At 42.3% G+C, this 14,964-nt stretch overlaps 1 long non-coding RNA gene across 2 annotated transcripts; it reads left to right on the top strand.

The window, feature by feature from the left end:
* The first annotated feature begins 13,102 nt into the window (after positions 1 to 13,102).
* LOC120646313 lies at positions 13,103 to 14,165 on the top strand. 2 transcript variants are annotated; one of them, XR_005664375.1, is made up of 3 exons: positions 13,103 to 13,292; positions 13,405 to 13,569; positions 13,659 to 14,165. It is a non-coding gene; the product is annotated as an uncharacterized LOC120646313 (long non-coding RNA). The 2 variants fall into 2 exon arrangements; XR_005664376.1 differs by having other exon boundaries at positions 13,103 to 13,313.
* Positions 14,166 to 14,964: the final 799 nt, after the last annotated feature.

Genomic DNA, 14,964 nt, shown 5'->3' with positions numbered 1-14,964 from the left:
AAGATATTTATTTTTGTCCCTTATTAATAATTTTTACCACAAGTGGCGCATAATTAATGGCTAGGATACTAGTTAGATGAGCCTAACGTAGATCACACATGAGAAACAACTAACACAGACACAACATACCCTTTGGCCACCATGTGAACCTCGCCAGCAAAAGCGATTTTGGAGGCTCAATCATGAGATTTAGGGATGACTAATCATGTCATATTTTGGACATGAATCACAATCCATGGCATACTCAAAAGACCTGTCCACCCAGTTCACTTTAAACCAGCTCAATCATGAGATTACATTTTGTGCCAGATCCATCAAAAGACATGAGCCGAGCATTATTAAACCCACACCACACACATCAATTGAACATTCCCATTCCACGCCATCCCAGGGGCGCTGGCTTCTTCGACAAAGATTCTTTCCCTAGCATTGGCCCATCCTTGGTGCATACACATACCCAGATGCCATTTCTATTGCAATGGCCATCAGTGTACCCACTTCTGATGCAACAGCTCCTACATGGCTGGTCCTTAATGCAGTCCATGGTGCTTATGCCAGGTCAAGGTACGGGTGTTGATGATGCCTCCGCACCTTCAATTACAAGAGTTTGTTTATAGAATGTTGAGTAAAAAGCAACTATTTGGAAGAACTCAATGGAAATTTTTGAATGAAATAATCTCCTTATTGGAACTTACGACATGACAGGAGGAGCAAGGCTAAGGTGAAGCCCCCAACCACCGTTCTCTTGTTGAACAACATGGCTATGTTTCGAGTGGTGCTGCTTACTTACCAAGTGAATCAATATGTTCAATATTTATAGAGAGGTGTTGGCCGGCTGGCATGCAATTCATTCACTGTCCTAGGTGGATATGCATATCAAATTATTGGATAGTACTATAATCTGTGTATGGTGTGATGGGATACTGCCACTTTATTGGTTTTAGATGTTACTGATTTGCTCCTCTAAATATGGCACATAATCATTGTAGTAGAAATTTATGCCCCTCTAAATATGGTGTAAAACATTGCAGCAGCATTCTATGCCATTTTAAATAATGTGCAAAATAGTTATCTACCTATATCTACATCCCATTTAATCTTGTTGAAATTAAAGGGATAAGTATTTGTAATGAGTTCGGATATTGTGCTTTGCAACCGATTCAAAAGATATTCCACCAACTTGTAAGGATGTAAGGCTGTCCCCAGTAGCATGGCAAAATTGCGAGCTTACCTAGAGTTGATATTCAATAAAAAAGCAAACTCTTCGACACTCTGATTTGTATTATGAAAGTGTGTAAGAGCAGAGACATGAGTTTCAATGGAAGGTGCGTGAGACTATCGTTCGGTGGCTCGCTAGCGCATCTCTTTTTCAAGCTCCCTTTCCTCCACATATGAGAAAGTCTGACACGGGCCAGCGATTTCGATGACCGTTGGAGGCGGTCTAATAATGCTCTCGAGTCTATATGAGGCTACTACAATAATGCCATATGGGTGTGCAAACTGATGAATGACGTACATACACATGGAAGCTGTTCAACTTCAGTTTGTTGATAGCTGGGAGGCTGCTGTCTGCCCATCCTAGGCGAAGGGCAGTTGGGTAGACCTCTACTAGATTCTAAGTGTCTATAGGGTCTGATTCTATAGGAGAATTAATTCACTAGCAGAGCGTGACTCTCTAAGATTAACTTTGTGAAAAACATATCCAGTGTGAGAAGTAAATTACGAGAAGCTACTTTTTTTCAGCACACACTCCTTAGTTCATTTCAAAGCCTTCATAGAATCAGCAAATAGAATCACTTCTCTCAAAAAAAAATATTTGGCAGAGCTTCTCCTAGATTCAGCCTAGAAGCTGCTTTGAGAGCTCCACCAAACAGAGCCTATGTCTACAAAGCTGTCATTGGATTTGATATAAGCCTAGCCCATCGGAATAAGTGGTCTTGGAAAGAAATAGACAACACGTCTAGAAATAACCAAACTTTTTTAAAAAAAATCTATTCTTTGAATTTATATATTGTAGTCTCTATAATTAGATATTATATCTATTAGTTAGTAAACTTTTGAATAATGGCATCAGCTTTTTCAATACTTTAATAATTTTAGTGTACATGTTCAATAAAGTTTCAAAAATAACCAACTCCGATAAGAATGTTGTAGCTTCACTAGAAACATGTTGTGGCTTAACCAAAAAAATGTTAAAGTTTAAACAAAACATTTTCTTAAATATATATAATTTGTTCCAAAAAGTTTAATTATATAAAATAATATAGCTTTATTGGGGGGATTGGCAGGGGACATGGCCAGCCCCAACAAAATAAACCAATGCATAGTATAGAATTCGTTGATGAAATTAGACTAAATTTCTATATGAAACCAATGCAAAACCTAAAAGGAAGACGCTTTTTTCTTTCTACAAGGAGGTACTCCCTCCATACTAAAAAAAAAATCATTTTGGACAGCAATACGGTCTTCAAAGCTTAACTTTGACTTCTTATGTTTATAAAAGTATTTATGACAAAGTGATATATTTTTATTTTATGAAAGAATTTTTCAAGACAAATCTATTCATATAGTTTTTGTATTCTGAAACTCAACAGCTTAAAAGTTATTCATGATTTATATTCCCAATGTTTGACACAAATCTTGTTCAAAACGACTTTCTTTTCGAGTATGGAGGAAGTATATATTTATATATCCATAGATTTTCTAACAAGTACTGCCACCACTCCTTTGCCACTGGGGGTGTTAAATGCAAGTGACCAGAACCATCTCGATAGCAACAGTCTACACCTTTTGTCATCTTCAACGGATCTGGAGGTCATCACCTGACCCCTGATGCAAATTTGTATTTGTTTTCACATTTTCAGTCGGATTCAGATTTGAATATGGATAGACTCGGATACAAATACGAATGCGGATTGCTTCAATTACAAATATGAATAGATATGTGTCGAATAAGAAGCGAGCCGGACACGGATAATGTTGAACACACAGATATTTCTTCAGATATCAAGTAAAAGCAACATTTATTCATATCACATATGTTGTAACATTCAAACACCATATGAGTCTATACCTTAACTAGATTACATTTAACAAAGCAAATTAACAAACCGTTACATGATATTTCTAACTTATCACATAGATAAGAGAGATTCAATTACCTGACATTCTAACTTGCTACAAAATTTGTTCATAAAAAAAACTTGCTACAAAGCTTAGGTTGGAGACACTCAATTAACGATATTATAACTTATTACAATATTAATACTGACAAGCACTCAAATTGATTTATATGTTCCAGGAGGCTAGATTCAAACTAAACCATGCCTGATTAACCAACTTAAATACAGATGACATACCATTCGAGCATTCAATTACACAATATTGATATTTCAAATTATTGCATGCACAAAAATTTATATAGGAGCAATCCTAGAGTCCAAATTGGTATATTGCATTTTTATTAGAATAGAACAAGTCTAATTATTTTCAGAGTTTGAGTTTAGTTCTTGAACTAAACAAGGCATAAATAAGATCCAACTCCATAGAGTACCAGCAGATAGATTATATTTTTAGAAAACAATTGCTACTAATTTTATATTTTCTAATTTGAAATAAACTATTTATAAATTTCTATAAAATGAAACAATTTTTTATTAATCCAATGGATATCAGTAGAGAGATTATATTTTTAGAAAAAACAATTCTGGTGCTAATTTCATATTTTTTGGATTTAAAATGAATAGTCTTAATTTTTTTAATATTTAATTAGATTTTTATTAATATATAAATTTGGAATAATATAATTATCCGAATCTAGTATTCGATCGGATATTCGACGGATATTACCCTTACCATATCCAAATATGATATAAGAATGAAGTATCCGATATCCAAAGAATATTTGGATATCAAAAAATATTATTTGAATTCCTGCAAGCGCAACGAAGAACACAAGTAAGAACTCGAAAGAACACAGCTCAATTGAAGTGACTCTACAGATGAATAATTAATCTCACGAGTTGGGGTCTCACAAACCGACACGGCAGCGAAACTGTTCTTGATAGAATAATTTAAGCAAAACCCAACCCTCACAAAGATGTGGCGGCTGCTAATAAACTCCCTAGGGTTGTGCAAGACCCCCTGGACGCGCCCCTAATGGGCTCCAACACGATACAAGGCCCAAAGACCAAAAGACGGCGTCGCAGCGCCGGAACAGAAACTGGACGTCAACTTCCTCGGGCGATTCCTGTCGACTCCGGATGAATTTGGGCCTGAGACCGGTGCCATTGGAAGTGTCTTGAAATTATCTTTCCATCCATGCCAAGTATGCCCAAACTCGAATTGACTTCCCATGTGGCGGGTGCGAGAATGTCTTGAAGGCATCAAAGCTTGGTGGAGGTCGGACACGCGTTGACATCGGAGGTAGCAGGTTTGTTGATTTGGGGGCACAAAACCGGGTGTCACCGGGTTTATCAGTTTGGGCCTCAAACCTCGTCGTCGACGAGTCGGAGGATACGTGGCACCATCATGAAGCTTGCATCGAGGCGAAGCAAAGTCGTGAAGGCGCTAGGTCTGTCTGATTCTCCAAAAATATTTGGGCAGTTTTACCTCTATAAGGGGTATTTAGGTTGTGTGCTTCATGTAAGAGTGTTTTAGTCTTTTGGCCAGTATATCTATATATGTGGATTGGTTGTTGAGGCAGTCATCTCTTTTGGTGAAGGTTCTCTTATTTGTTTGTGAGAGAGTTTGGGTTAAGATTTGAGAGGGGGATATGAGTGACTCTTTGTTTGAGCTTTTTGCCATCCAAATTTTGAGTGATGCTAGAACTAGTTGGTAACCGGACCTCATGAAGCAACCCAAAGATCAAATTCTTGTCCTTCTCTTTCATCGCGAGCTTTTTTATTTTTTGTGATTTTCATATGAATTTTTGCTCGTCATGATTTCGGTCCGGATTTATGAAACTGTCTGAGAAGTTTGGTTGCTAGGACCCTTGGGAGCAAATGTGGTTCAATTTCCAATCAAATCTCTCTCGAATCGGGTTTGATTTTAAGTTTTCATCAAATCGTATTCTTAGAAGGGGCATCCGGGTTTTCTCTTGATTTATTGATGGTCACTGAATCTTTTCGAGATCTTTTTCTTGGATCTATTAAATCTTGTGACCACGCATCAATAGCTTTTTTTGGAGTACATACCACGCATCAATAGCTGAAATCTTGTTGCGAGCACGGCCCTTGGCAGGCGGAGCAGGCAGGGCCACACACAGCCCAGCTCACGACGGGCCGAGCAGCCAGCGCCAGCGCTCAGCCAAGCAGAGCAGCGGTTTTTTTATTTTTTTATTTTTTATTTTCGTTTTTTATAAAAATATATTTTCGATTTGGAAATTTACAGGAATATACCCCGGCCGCCCCGCTACCGGGCGGCCGGGACCTGGCCGCCCGGCAGCGGGGCGGCAGGGGCATTTCTGAAAAAAATTTCGCGGAGAAAATTGCGTGCAGGTCCCTGGGGCCGGTTGCCCGACAGCGGGGCGGCCGGCCCTGGCCACCCGGCTGCGGGGCGACCGGCTGTAATTTTTGCAATTTAGCCCTTTTCGCGAAAGAATTTCACATATGTGCTATTTTTGTAACTTTTTGCAGAAATAGACCCTGGGGGTCGGCGCCGTAATATGTGGCGCCGAGATAACATGTCTTGGCGCCATAGATCACGGCACCGAGGTGCCACGCACGCACAAGCAATCTAGTGAATCTTCGAACTTGCCTTTAATATTTTCGGACCTTTTCAGGAGACTAGAATACTGTGAACCACACATCAAATATAACGGTAAGAATTAAGAACTAAAAACTGCATTACATAATGTAAACCATAGGAATTATATCATAATACAACGTTAATGAAACACACATCAGACATGCAGTGGCATAGCAGAACCCGTTGCAACTACGGTAAACAGATTCTGAACTAAGCTAACATGCCTTACGTAATTTAAAAAAAATATATAACAAACACAACGATGCAGCATGTCACTAGCACTAGGTAGTCCTAGTAGCCGTACCCCCACGTAGCAAACTGCATTGAGCCTTCTCCGCAGTATCCACCATTGCAGGTGGTGCATGCGGTGCTGCCGGAGGGGCAGAGCCCTTCTTCTTGTGACAAGGGCAGTTGCAGTAAGGAATAGTGAATGGTTCATCCTGTGAAGCGGCAACATTGCTGGTATCATCATCTCCGTCGTCTTTGTTACCCTCGCTCACTTCCTCGCAATGGTTCACCTTGCATTCCAGATAAAAGATCTTTATCTGGAGGTACTCGATGAACTCCTGAACTGAATCAATTGGTGTAGGATCGACCCACCTGGTAAAACCACAGTTTTCTAGATCATCTGAAGACTGCAAAATAAATTTCATGTAAGGTGTCTCAATGAAGATAAAGAAATAAAACAACCGAGTATTACCCATGCGTGTGGGCATTTGAAGAAACGCCGACCGCCATCCATCCCATCGGTGCACATCTGCACTAAGCAGTCCTCACCATGTCTGTATTTTGGCCACAGTTCTGTACGGTTATCGTATTGTCGAAGAGGAGTTTCATTGATAAATTCACTCTTGTGCTGTGGCGGAAACTTAAACACTGGTTCCGGAAAGAAATCAGGTCCAAGAGGCCCCTCCCATATTATGGTGTCTCCCTTTCTTCCCCTTTTTCTTTCCCAAAACCGTAGTAATTCTTCCTGCTAGACCCACCTCCAGACATTTGGTATACAATGAGCTTTGGTGTTTGAGTGCTGCTGGGAGTTCACAAACTTCGGAGTATTTATAGGCGCACAAAGATCTGATACCCGGAGTGTGGAGTGTAAATGCACCTAAAAAGCCTACATGACAACACAGTGAAGAGGCTAGCTGACCGAACACTGAAAATACTAGATTCAATTCTCGAACTGACTACTAGATGCATCTCTGTGCATACAGAGCATCTAAGTGCATGCAGACTCACAGCACTGCATCGCTGCCGCTCGGTCGATCGTGCCTAGATGCCGTCTTCCCCACTACACGCCACAGACCTTCGCTGTATAATGACAGTTCCGTCGTCCTCGCCCGAGAGACTGCTTTGAAGGTTAGCTGGTGTGGTTGCCGTGTTGTCACATCTTTTTGAAATGGTGAAAGGGCACTGCTATTGGGCTGTCGTCTTTTGTCACGTTTGTCTGGGCAAATAATGTGATATATGGGAAATCCGTGATCGCCGTGCTGAGCAGTGGCAACATGTGATCTCATACTCGCAGCTAGATACACTATGGTCCCTATTTTGAGCTATACGAGCGTGCCATGAAGTTTACGCTGTATGCGGTAGTCGTCATCATCGTCGGCGGGATCTCGGCTGCTAACTCCTCCCGCACCTAACGTGTCCTTCATTAAATCACGGAAAAAATTCACAAGAACTTCCCTTATTTTACGAGCATTATGGAACCCACAAACATAACAAGTTCACATCAATAATATCTATAGAAACAAATGACAAGTAAACTACCACAATCATAAACAACCATAATCCGAACAGTCGAAACAGTCCATAATAACAATAGAGAAACAAGTGCCAACAACTAACCACCACTACCATTCCGACCTCTCTTACGTTGTGCGTGTACGTGATTTGTAGGGTAGCTATGACGCTCCGGTGGCCCAACGTCTCTGGCAGGATGGCGTAACAAAGCCACAGGTGTATGCAAGCTGGGATCATCGTCCTGGGCAGGCGTAGCAAATAACCGTGTAAAGTCGTCGAAGGAGGCCGCGTCGTTATCTTCAGAACCCCCTACAGATCACAAAAAAAAAATTAAGCAACATTCAATAGGTGAATGCAATTCCGTACAAATTATACTACGTACCCTGTGTTCCAGGTGGTGGTGGTGGATAGGAAGAAGCTCCTTTATATCCTCCTGGTGGCGGCATAGGGTGATACGAAGACGGCCCCCACTCCGGTGAACTGTTGTGATCCTAAGTATAAATAATAACGCATGAGCCTTCGACCATAAAACATAAGCAAATAAAATTATGCACCATATATTTACCTAAAGTCCCTCCAGCTGGTGGCATAGAGGTAAATTGGGTTCCTTGAAATGGAGCCCATTGCGAGGCACCTGGCCCTCCATAGGGCAAAGAAGCGGGGTACCCGTACCCTGTGTGGAGTCGTATTTAAATATTGCATATAAACATACGGATCGGTAAATATCACACCATACCTTCGTACTGTCGGTGGTACAAAGGAGGCTGCTGCCATGCGGGACCACAAGGAACCGACGTCGACGCTTGCGACGATCCGTAGGAATCCTCATACTCCGTCCGCGTACCAAAGGCCTGAAGGATGCCTCGGGCTCTATCACGTTGAGTGGTCCAGGCCTCGAGTTGTGCCGGCATGCTCATCGTAGACCCGCCATAAATCCTCATTACATTCAGTGAGCAATCTAATTCAAACAACCTACAGGCCTCGAACTGCAACAAAAAAACTTTGTATACAAATCTTAAAAGATCAAAAATGCCGTCAACATTTACTCACCGCCCCAGCTAATGCCTCATCCCTGTGTCGTGCATAGCGATCATGCGAAGTCGCAACATGCGGCTGTGGATGCATGTCAACATACGTCAAACGGCAACGAGTCTTCGATTCGTACCAGGTCAGGTACGCCCGAAACGAAGGCTCAGTGTGTGGACCGGTATCCTCAGCCAACTGCTCGCCTGCATCATCCCACGCAGCCACCCATGGTTGTAATCTAGTGACCCACATTGTCGAGAAAGGATGTCCAGCCCTTGATAAACTGCACGTTAAATAGAAATTAGTTTCACGTTATTAGTACATGGGGACTTATACATTTTTGTTACCTATGATCGTGGCGCTGAACACGATTCAACGCTGAAGACATAGGGAAAGACTGGCGTCGACCGAACTGCCTCATGACTCTATCCGGGCAGTGGGCCTCAACTGCAACGTCGTACACCAAAACTGCAGTAGTCATCCATAGGCCCTGGTCCTGTGTGCACACCAAAGATATCCCAAGCGGTGCACGTGCGGTTATAGCCGAAGGACTGTATGGCTCCCACACAATGTCTTCTGGGGTCAATCGATCAAATTCGGCAACAAACTCAGGATAAGACCGTCGGGTCTGTACATGTGCCCATATTTTCTGTAAAAATAAAAATTATGTGTCCATAAGAAAGGTATTGAGGGAACAATGTATGACCATAGTATGAATACAAGATAAATTTTTATCGGGTCCATACCTGTTGAGAGTACCAGAGAGTCCCCATGGTGGGTCTGTCGTCCTCCGTGTCACCGTACATATCCGGCTTGTACGGTGACTGGTCAATCATTGGACGACCGATAGCAATCCTCTCGTAAGACCAAAGCTGTAGCAGAATTGGGCACCCCGTTAGGACATCATTCCTATCATTCTGCCGTGATGCCTTGCAGAGTCCACGATATTTGCATGCAAGAACCGCTGAACCCCAACTATATAAGGGTATGTCATCCTCATCTGCATCGGCGATCTCCTGTGCGTAGGGCAGAAGCACCCTATCCACACAGTGGCCGTGTGAGTTGTTGAACATGATGTACCCAAACAACCACAGCAGGTATGCCTCGAGTGATCTAGTCACGCTGTACTCATCAGCATCGGCTGCCAACAGATCCGGCTGTAATGAAGTACGAACTTTGAGAATAAGAAACACATGAGGTATTTCAAAGCCATAAAATACATCAACACATCGTTTTGTATGAAATTGTACCTGAAACTGTAGGAGCCATGACTTGGAAGGACCTTTCGACAGTGGGTGCTCATTGAAATCTTCAGGATCAATCGTGGTGGCAACACCTGCAAAACGTTCCTCAAGATCCACCAGCCACGTAGAAGGTACCACGCGGGGCCCGACAGCGTCTCCGGTGATAGAAAGACCAAGCAGCATCGCAACGTCCTGCAGGGTCAGTGCCATCTCCCCACAAGGGAGGTGGAATGTGTGTGTCTCAGGTCTCCATCTGTCAACGAGAGCTGAAAGTAGAGACCTGTCTAGCTTCACCAAAGCACTCTCAGCAAGACGAGCCACAGTGAGAAGACCTGCCTCGCTCAGCTTGCATCATACAGTGCACAAATGTTAATACATTATATAACGAAATGTATAACAGATAAAAACAGAAAATAGACGACATATCACCTGGGCACCCATCGTGGGTCTACAGGAACCAACTCTGCAGGTGGGTGTGGACGCAGCACGTTTAGTTCTTGGTGTTGAACCTTCGCAAGGAAGGACCGGTGACCCGAGTCTATTGTTGGGTACAGCAACGTAGGAGTAACCCCGGCCATACCTACCACGTAAGATCAAAACAATACAATACAATCACACACATCTAAATATTTCTAATAGTTCCTTATATTTTCTAAATAATTTCTAAGATTTTCTAACAATTTATAATAATTTCTAATATTTTCTAAAATTTTATAATAATTTCTAATATTTTCTAACATTTTATAATTTTTTTAATATTATCTTGCAATTTTTAAGACTTTCTAATACTTCTCTAACAATTTTCTAGTACTTTCTAATATTTAATCTAGCAATAATCACTACTAACATTAATTAATTAGATTGCTAATGTACTATATCAACGCTAATCACTACAAGTAACTACATCTAAATGTACCACTAATCAGTCCTAATAATAATTAAACTGATTGCTAATCTACTGTTTCAACAAAATAGTTTCTATAATTTTCTAACATTTTCTACAATTTTCTAACATTTTCTACAATTTTCTAATATTATCTTGCAATTTTTTTGATTTTCTAATACTTCTCTAACAATTTTCTAGTATTTTCTAATAATCTTACACTAAATGTACTATATCAACGCTAATCACTATAAGTAACAGCACCTAAATGTACTACTAATCACTCCTAACAATAATTGAACTGAGTGATAATCTACTGTTTCAAAAAAATAATTACAACATAATCTATTTATAAAATATAGAAAATTTTAGTTACCTACAGTCGCCGGCTTGAAAATCCGGTAGGGCTTCGCTGCTTTGTCTCTCCCTCACCCCTCCTCTCCCTCCCTCCCTCTCTTTTCTTTTTTTTCTGGATTTTTAGTGAGGCAAATGAGGGGGTGAGGGGCAGCCAACACCTTATATAGGGTTGGGGGGACCGGTGGCCCTGCAGGCGGTCGGCCAGGGCCCGCCGCGCCGCTGCCGGGCGGCCGGTCCTCCAGGGATCTCGGTGTAATTTTTTGTCGACTTTTTTTGCAAATAAGCCCCTACTGCCCGGCTGCCGGGCGGCCAGGTCCCGGGCGCCCGGCGGCGGGGCAGTTAGGATATATTCATGTAAATTTCGAACACGAAAATATATTTTTGTAAAAAACGAAAATAAAAAATAAATAAATAAAAAAACCGCAAGCAGAGCAAGCCTGGGCGCGGCCGGTGGGCCGGCAGGTACCCGCGCCAGCGTGCGGCCCAAGCGCAGAGCAGGCCGAGGCCGGCACGGCGCGGCAGGCTGCACTGCTGCAGCTCAGGCGGGGTGAGCAAGCAGGCCAACAGCTGCAGGCCGGCAGAGAGGAGTGGGGGCTGCTCGGGGTGCGCGTGACCCGAGTGGACCTGTTCCACAAAGTCCACCTCTCAGAGTTCCGTGTTTTGGATGAAAACTGGCTCAACAAACAGTCACACTTATATTTTATTGCTAAAATAATTTTTTTATTGCTAAAACAATTTTTGTTATGAAACATTTTTCAGTTGTTCTAGCAACAAAAAATGGTTGTGCAACAAAAAAAATATTCTATCTTGTGTGATGATTTGTCAGTCACATATGTAACTCCTAACATTTGGCGTGACAAGTGGCCTAGCACACCAAATTCGGTTTGCACTTTTCTCTTGGTGCTTGTTGTTTTGATTCCAGCTCTTTTATTCAAGCTAGCTAATCAGTGCTTGCCGCCTCTAATACCCCGTGGTAATTTGCATGCTTTAGCGTGTTAATTATTACTTGCTGTTACTAACTCCTAGAGATAGTTTGCATGCTTATTCAAGAGTTTATTTTTGCTAATCTTTGTTAGATCCTTGCATGCTTAATTGATCAAGGTTGATTAGTGCAAATCCTTTTTTGAGACTTCTGATTGGTTTTTTGTTAAGCTTTGCTTCAACTTGTTTTGAGCTTTGCTAATTATTGTTGAATCATCATATATTTGGTCATGTGAAGATTTCATGCTAGCTTTTGCTTGGGTAGTTTACTTTTCGCTTGCTTCCACTTCGTGTTGAGCTTTGTGTCGAGCTTTCGGCATTTTGATTAATCTTTGCTTGCATTTTGTGTCGAGCTTTTCTAACCACTTTTAGGGTGAGCCTATCACTAGTTGACTTATGTCACCTTGACAGTTAGAATAATGCAGACATGTCAAGTAATAACTAGGACATAAGCCTTGTTCTTGTCGAGGAGAATTTTTAAAGACTCTCATTCACTCCTCCATCTGGTCGCCCGTCCTGTTCCTTCACTTTACGTCTTCCTAGTCAAGAAGTGGTCAATACATTTTCACTAATCAACGAGTCAACATGCATGAATCCAATCCATGATGCACTTTTCATTTATTTTTCACTAGATTGTTTGGTTACACATGGTGCATCCAACCCTGGACCAATTCCGCCACCACTCTTGATCAGTGAAGCATCCCCATCCCACGGGTTTGGAGCGCCGGCTGCTTCTTTGCCCGGTGATCATCCTCACCGTGGCATGGTTTCATGCAAAAGCATACGGAGACGCTTGTAACAACCGAATCGGGGTTGGCATGCAGAGCAGCGGCCGCCGGTCATTCCTTCCCCGAAGCACATGGGCTTGCACATCCAGTCGCCCAAGCACACGAACCAGTCTATCTTCTCCTCGCAGAGTGCTCTCGTTTGCTGTGCGGCTGTGCGCCTGCAAACTCGAAAGGTTATTTGGATACTGAAGTAGCAGCCCAGCAGCTTTTTGCAGAAAGTTCGAATAAACCAAGGATTTTTCTTATTAATAATTGGGCCGCCTGAGAACTTACAACAGGACACAAGGAGCAAGGCCACGGTGAAGGCCGAATAAAAACTCATTTCACTTCCTGAATTCCAAGCCCAAGCCCACCCGTGGCCAACATGCAACAGAAGCTCGCTTCTCCCCCTCCTGTTGCCCACTTGCCCACGCCCGACGCCCAGGCAGAGGGGAGACGCGCGACGCACGGCCGCCGGCGCCTGCGCCTGGTGCCCTGGCCGCCCGCTCGCTACTCCGGCGCACCACCCCGCTGCTGCCTTCTCCGGTGACGCCTCCTCCGGATCCAGTTTGTTCCCTTGATTTCTTCTCCCCAATTCCCCTCCCCAATCCCTATCCCTAACCCTAGAACCGCGCCCCCTCCCTCCTGACTCCTGCAGGAATTCGCCGGCGCTGCCCTCTCTGCCAGTCCGCCTCCGGCCCGGGCGCTCGGCGGCCCTCCCTGCAGTTCGGCTCGAGACGGCGCCCCCGGCTGCCTTGCCCCCTGCAGGCCAGCGTCCCTTGCGGTTGCAGGCTACAGCTCTCTGAGCCTCTGAGGCTGAAAGGTTTATTTCAATCTCTTAATTCTAATTTTTATTGTATATGAACATATGGTACATGATTTTCAGCCACATGATTTGTCTGTACTCTGTAGAACAATTGAACTATAAAGAGGAATGGGGATATTGCTTCTCTTTTTAAGAAGCATGAAGCAAAGAAACTTGCTGCTGCTGCTTCATCTCCACCAGCTCCGGCTACAAAAGTTCTTGAAGAGGGAGATCAGGAGCACGAGAGTGGAATTGAAGAAATTGTGGAATCCAGTCTTGTACAATCTTCGGTTTCAGAAGCAATTGAAGTTGAAGATGTCTTCATTTGAACTTTCCTATGGTAAGTTGTGCAATCCAGACAAGAAGTAGCATGGTACTAATCTGTTAACTTTCCTATGTAAGCTTCTTTTTCATTTGAACTTAATATGATTGAACCATTTGTATTATAATTTATAGAACCTTGGTACTTAATTGTTGAATTTAAGATATGCAATGTTATTTACCGAATTTTAAGAGTTTTTTTATCGAATTATGTAAGATAATATACCGTTTGTATATGGACAATATACCGAATTGCAAGTGAAAAAAATATCACGGCATACCCTTTACTCAAATCCTAGGTACGCCACTTAGGCCGAGACCACAAATTTCTTGTTGAGTAACATGGTGCTACGAAGGATCGGAGTGCTATGTACTGAAAGAACTAATGTGTCCAGTGGTTAATGCTGGCCTGCTTGTATATGATGTCCTAGTCAGATGGATATGCAAATCCAATATTATATCTATCTATAAATCTATCCACTGTATGCATCCGTTCGCCTGTTTTTTCGTATCTATCTATCTAGCTACTATGATGCCACCGAGGGAGAAATTTATATCTAGTATCTGTCTTACACATGAAACGAACAATTTATTATATATGATGATCCTACGGTCAAATTTTAGATGAGCCGAATTCCCCTTAAACTAGACAGGGTAAAATATCAGGAAAAAAAATAAAACTAATATCTAATTAGATGGTATATACTGTTTAAGTACAAAACAAACCCAAAAATAATTGTACCTAACAAATTAGTTGGAAAGGAGAGGGTGGGTGGGTAAGAGAGATGAGACCATGAGGCCACAACATTTTTGAACCTAGACTCATTAGGCCAGTCTCAGTGGGAGTTTTATGTGCATAGTTACCTAGACTGAAAACTAGGTAACTGTGCCAGATAGAATTCATGGTGATGAAACTCTCCTCACATCCCATGAAACTCCATCATTCTCTTTCTTGTCATGTCAGCAAAAGTGATGATATTTAGTGTTATGAAACCCTTCATAAAATTTCCATTGAGACTGACCTTAAAACTTATGGTGACAAATGCCAAATATGACTGCATGACAAGAGGTGTGAATACGGCCGCATGACGA

This window comes from Panicum virgatum, chromosome 8K (assembly GCF_016808335.1).
Source record: "Panicum virgatum strain AP13 chromosome 8K, P.virgatum_v5, whole genome shotgun sequence".
NCBI lineage: Eukaryota > Viridiplantae > Streptophyta > Magnoliopsida > Poales > Poaceae > Panicum > Panicum virgatum.
Note: the sequence above shows the minus strand (reverse complement) of the source record. Positions and strands in the feature narration are given on the sequence as shown.